The sequence below is a fragment of the Cricetulus griseus genome, chromosome 2 (genome assembly GCF_003668045.3).
Source record: "Cricetulus griseus strain 17A/GY chromosome 2, alternate assembly CriGri-PICRH-1.0, whole genome shotgun sequence".
Lineage (NCBI taxonomy): Eukaryota > Metazoa > Chordata > Mammalia > Rodentia > Cricetidae > Cricetulus > Cricetulus griseus.
The window spans coordinates 30,445,255-30,451,727 of record NC_048595.1 but is presented as its reverse complement, the minus strand read 5'-3'; the positions used below and the strand labels follow the sequence as shown (position 1 = coordinate 30,451,727).

At 43.5% G+C, this 6,473-nt stretch overlaps 1 pseudogene; it reads right to left on the bottom strand.

Moving 5' to 3' along the window:
* Positions 1-4,084: 4,084 nt before the first annotated feature.
* LOC100771337 lies at positions 4,085-6,208 on the bottom strand (annotated as a pseudogene).
* Between the last annotated feature and the right edge of the window lie 265 nt (positions 6,209-6,473).

Genomic DNA, 6,473 nt, shown 5'->3' with positions numbered 1-6,473 from the left:
GCAAATGGATGGAACTAGAAGAAACCATCCTGAGTGAAGTAACCAAGTCACAAAAAGACATACATGGTATGTACTCACTCATATATGAATTTTAGACATAGAGCAAAGGATCTCCAGCCTACAATCCTCTTCACCAAAGAAACTAGGAAACATGAAGGACTCTAAGGGAAAAATATGCATGTACCCTAGGAACAGGAATTGGCAGGAACTACTGAGATAATTGGGAGCATGAGGGTAGGGCAGAGGGACCTGCCAGAATGAGAGGGGGAGAAGAGGAGAGGAAAGGAGAGAAAAAGTGAGGAAAGGAGAAGAAAGAGGAGAGGAGAGAAGAGAGGAGAGGGGAGGGGAGGGGAGGGGAGGGGAGGGGAAAATGGAGGAGCAGAAATATTGTGTTGGGGGAAGAATAGAGGAGAGTAGGATGAGAGATACCTTATTAGAGGGAGCCATTATTGGTCTGGGGAGAGATTTGGCACTAGGGAGATTTCCAGAGACCTACAAGGATGACCTGAACTGACAATCCAGGCAATGGTGGAGAGGATAACCTAAACACCCTTCCCCTAAAATGAGATTGATGTCTACTTTTTATGCCATCCTAGAGCCCTCATCCAGTGGCTGATGGAAGCACAGGCAGACACCCACAGATATACACTGAACTGAACTCTGTATCTTAGTTGCAAAGAGGGTGGAATGAAGATCGAAGGGTTCGGTACCAGGCTGGTGAAACCCTTAGAAACAGCTGGCCTGAACAAGGGGCAGCACATGGACCCCAGACTGCTGTCTGGGAGGCCAGCACAGGACTGACCCAGACACCTGAACATGGATGTCAATGAGGAGGCCTCCACACTCTAGGGGGCCCCTGGTAGTGCATTAGTATTTTTCCCTGGTGTAAGAAGGGACTTTGAGAGCCCATCCCATGTGAAGGGATGCACTCTTGGACTGGACACATGGGCAGGGACTAGGACCAGGCCAGGATGATGTGGTGGACTTTGTGGAGCCCCCATGGAGGGCCCTACCCTGTCCAGGGATTGGAAGGTGGATGGGTGGGGGCGTAGGTCAGAGGTGGGAGAGGAGGGGTGGGGGTGGGGCAGGGAGAGGGAAAAGGGATTGACATGTGAAACAAGCTTGTTCCTAATTTGAACTAATAAAAAGTATATATATATATATATATTTTTTTTTTCTCAAAAAATAAATAAAGGGTTTTGATTACATAAAAAAGTAAGGTGAGTGGGATTGAGAAAGAAACCTGATGGGTCTCTCTCACATAGCCCAGGTTGTCCTGGAACTCTTTGTGTAGCTGTGGATGACCTTGGACTCTTTTGCCTCCTGCCTGTGCCTCAGAGTTCTGGGATTATACTTCTGGCCACCATGCATGCTATGTAAACATAACTTTACAAAGCAGAATAAAGTGTGTGTGTGTGTGTGTGTGTGTGTGTGTGTGTGTGTGTGTGTGTGTCATCGGTTTATGTAAAATGCTGCACTGATCAGTCATGGTAGCACATACCTTTAATAATAGCACTTGAGGCAGAAGCAGGAAAATCTCTGTGAGGTAAGGCCATACAGGGCTACACAGTGAGTCCCTGCTATAAACAAAACTGGCCTGGCCAAGAAGATACTGGTTCTGTTGACAGGCATAGGGGAAGACGGCATTTAACTCCCTGTAGTTGGTTGTTGAAACCACCCCACACCTCAAATAAGTCTACATCCTGTTCTTTCATAACACAGAGGAATCACCTTCCAGAATAAACAGAGAAGGGCAGCACAGCCTGGATATCAACACACATGGATACTAATGCAGAAAAACAATACAAATTATTGCCAGAGTCTCCAGGGATGGATTAGCAGTTAAGAGCACACACTGTTCTTCTCCAGGACTTGACTTCAGACCCCAGCACTCTAATCAGTTGGCTCACATCTGCCTGCAATTCCAGCTCCTGGAGATCTGACCACCTCTTCTGCATATACCTCCTACATACAATACTTAATAAATCATTTAAAACTTATAAATTAATTTCAGGACTGGAGATGTAGCTAACTGGTTAAGAGCACTGGCTTCTCTTGTGGAAGACGTGAAATAAAATAAATATTTAATTCCCAGCACCCACATAGTGACTCATGATGTACGGTAACTGAAGTTCAACCAGAGCTGACACCCTCTTCAGGCATCCGTGGGCACCAGATATTCATGTGATATACAGCCAAACATGCAAACAAAGTCCCTTACATATAAAATAAAAATCAAATTAAATAATTTGTTTTAAATAAAATATTATTTGGCCAGACATTGAGGTCACACCTATAATTGAAGCACTAAGAAGACTAAAACAAGAAATTTAAGCATTTAAGGCCCTTATATTACAACTAGTTGTATCAGGAAGGAAGTGTTGTATCAGGAAAAAAGGAAGGAAGGAAGGAAGGAAGGAAGGAAGGAAGGAAGGAAGGAGTGGAATCACTGTTCTGACTCATGGGTCCACCATAAAGAATCCCACAAGATTCCCTCAGTTTTTTCAGTCCAGACCACTTTTCCCCAACATCTTCTTGGCCAGCCCCTCACTCATGCCTCTAAGACACTATGGGTTCAGTAGAGAGGAAGGACATGTTAAACTTCAGCAGGGATTTAGCAGGAGAGCCTGAGCATTGTGGTCATAGACAGCCAAGGGGAGGAACTTAAAAGAAAGAGCCTTCAGTATGGAAACACGGAGGGGGTTTCTGGCTCTTTCATGGTTCCAGAAATTGGGGAATATTCCATAACATGTGACCTTTGTGTCATAAGCCTCTATGGCATGGGATACAAGTAGGGTCATACCAATGTAGATACATGCATGGCCACCATAAATTCATACCAAGCTTTATGTCTCTGATTGGAATGGTTTCTAGCACTTAGAAGTGGGAAAATTATTCTGGGCAGCTAAAGATAAGATAAATATCTTCCATAAGAATTCAGTGATTAAATTAATATTGCATGCAAAGTTTGTATATTACCAGTAAAAAAGAAGAAAAGAAAAGGGTTACTCTTGTGGGATATTTGTGCACTGTGTGAAGATGTATTTGCTGCAATTGGTGTAATAAAAAGCTGAATGGCCAATAGTTAGGCAGGAGATGTAGGCAGGATTTCTGAGAGAGAAAGGAAGAGGTGAGGATCTAGGTGAACCAATATTTAAGAGGTTATGGTTTATTTGTTAGATGAAAACCTTCTTGGAATTACAATACTACATCACAATGCCCAGCCTTCATCACCCACAAATTGTGATGTTGTTCTTGTTATTTTGCTTGAAGGATTTGTTTATTTTTATGTGAGTGAGTGTTTTGCCTGCATATACTTAAGTGGACTGCATATATGGTGCCATCAGGGGCCAGAAGATGGTATTGGATGCTTGGAATTAGAGGTATGGATGACTATGAACACCATGAAGCCTTGGGAACTGAATCTGGGTCTTCTTTTTTTCTGATGCAAAACTGTTTCATTAGAATCTGTAATGCTAAGGATGGTGGGGGAAATAATATCCAGCTTAAATCACTCTGAAAACCAGAGAAAGAGAGATCATAGCTGAATAGCGAGACCACTGTATGTGCATCACAATTTCATCCTTCAGTCAACATTATTGTTAAAAAAGAAATGTATGTGAGTACATTATAAATCTTTATGTGAGGCACACAAGTAAAAGATGGGGGCAAACAAAGACAGATACCTGGAACACACCTCATCCAGTCCATTATGCTGTGTATTATCTTCTGACTTTAGACCCTTCCCTGTGTCTATGGTCTCTCATACACTGATTGTACTGGGAATGTAATCCCTACCATTTTCAAATGTCCCAAGTTGGATCTTTTCCTGTCCCAAGTTGGATCTTCACTATTGGTCCTCAGCAGATCAGGAGTCCCTGATTCTCCAGGTACATGTTTTTCTCTCCTGTGAATCAATGAAATTTTTATCATTTTCAAATAAATCCAAATCCCCTTAAAGAGTCATTCTCTGTATCTCCAATGAGTCACTTTAGTTCTGGCTTTCATTTCCCAGAGTCCAGCAGTAATCTCTCATCATTTATTCCCAACAGAAACAAAGTGAAGCCTCCAGGTTATATACAAACTATCCCCAGCATACTAGACATATCCTACTCACAAACCAGACCTCTTTTGTCTCTTTTATACCCCTTAGTGTTTTCATGAGATCAGAGCAATGTAGGGCAAATGTGTCTGTCATGACATTACCAATGCCATCATAGACTTCTTCAGGAGCAGGGCATGGTCTCCTGGGTCAGCTGTCTGGGGTGGTCAGTGTGGTGTAGAAACTTCTTAAGGCTGGACAGAGACAGGAAGTTCCTCTCAAAATTTACCTCAACCAGCTGGGAACACTGGCTCTTGGCAGGGAGAAGGACACCAATTTGGAAATCCATGAGCATACAACCCTTCAATTTTAATGTCCACAATGTATCTGCCAGTCTCTCTAACAGCCTTCCTAGAAGGGATGACTTAAATTTAAAAAGATGACACCACTCAGGTCCAGATGTGTGAGCTGATGGACACTTAGACACTGTGACAGATACATCATGTCAGATTCTGATAGCATGCAGCCAGTGATTTCAAGGGTCTCTAAGGGACTCTCCAAGTACCTACAGAAAGACAAAGGAGTTCACCTCAATAATTATCATAGTGGTGAACTAAGGAAGATAACTTCAAGGTAACAGAAGCTTGTTAGTCCTAAGGTCATTCTGAGAGCATCATGAAGTCCAAGGCCAACATGCGTCCTGATGGAGAATTAAAAACACATGCACCGTCATTGTGAATGTTTCTGTCCCCCAAATCTGTTCTCTCTGCACTGTCCTGCACAAAAACTCATTAGATGACAAATGGTATCAGCAGGAAACCAAGAAGGGCCACTTAGGGGGAACTTAGAGCCATCCCTGTGTGTGCCAACATTGGTCTCATAAGCACCAACTTTTTATCAAGACTCTGTCCTGCTTACAGGGCTTCCTGGGACCCTTATCACTCTCAGTCATTTTCCATTTACTCAGGCACTATCTGTGCTCAAAGAGCACCTGTCCTTTGGGGACTCAGAGAGAGATATAAACTGTGCATAGATTCTGAGGACAGTTCTGACATGGGGCAACATGTGGTTTAAAATCTCCCTCCCTCTATAGATCTGTTTTCCCCTAATCTGGGTCCCTAGCAAAGACCTTTTCTAGATCATGGATGCCTGAGTAGCAGAAAGACTACTAGATTAATCATCCTAAGGTCATATCAGCGTATACTCTCAGGTGGCTGGGAAGCTCCAGGTGTACACTAATGTTTCATGTAACATGGAAAACCTCTTCACTGCCTGTGGAGTAAGTTCTCTATTCATCTTCACCTGAGCACTTGGTCCACTCTTTCATTCAGAAAGAAAACACCATTCACATAGATATGCTGAAGCCTGATGAGTTGGGAGAACTGGGAAATGATCTTCCTAAAACACCATTCTTTCATCTCTTGGTTGCTATCAATTGCAAAGGCATTATGATATCATTGAGACAGAGTTTCTGGTCGTTTGTCATCTGGCCTAGGCCAAGGGCAAACATTACAAGGGTTCTCATGTCCCAGGGAACATTCACCTCCAACTCCAGTATAGATTTTGGCTCTAATACCTCCAGCAGCTTTAGGGGGTTATAGGCAGGGATGGCCCAAGTCTCCAGCTTTTCATAGATCACCTGCAGCACATCTCTCTGGCTGGCCCACCAGTGGATATACTTTAGGCATTTACAAATATGCCTGGACTTGAGAAAAAGGTTCATCTTCACAGTTACAAGCTGTTTTCCCTGTTGTATGGGATGACCCACCATTGGTAGGTCTCACTAACAACATCTGGGGAGCAGACACGATCCTCTATTCTAGCCCATGCATTCCAGAAGTTAAGTTGGGCATCCTGAAGATCAAGCACTTCTAGTTTGCAACTCCTAGGTCGATCATTTTGCTTAATCAGCAAATCAAGGCAACCCAGCACTGCCTTCAAGATCTCTAGGTCAAGAATCTTCATCAGGGCTCCAACAGGAAGGCTTCTGAAGGGCCAGGCTGCCACCATTGCTGTCAGGATATTTGATTGTTTGCCATCGAAAGTGCCTTTGAATAGCGGTGGGAAGAGTTCCATGGGCAGGTTCTTCAGAGCAGAGATAAACAGGGCTTCATCTTTTAAAAGACTTCTTATTGCCAGCTGCTGGACTGTGAATGGGGAGCTCATCCTGACCTTCATATACACAGGTTCTCAGGCTCAGGCTGACATGGCTGATCCATGCATGACCTGTTCACCAAACCTCAAACTGCTGCCTCTCTTTTATACCTGGAGAATGAATGCCTGTCTTCAGTGTGGCTGTGGAAGAATGTCTGATGTTGAATCTGGGTCTTCTACATGAGCAGCAAGTGCTCTTAACTGTTGAACCATCTCTCGAGCCCCAACCTTACGTGTACCACTTTTTTTTGGCTAAACTGAAAGTTGTTGTAATTTT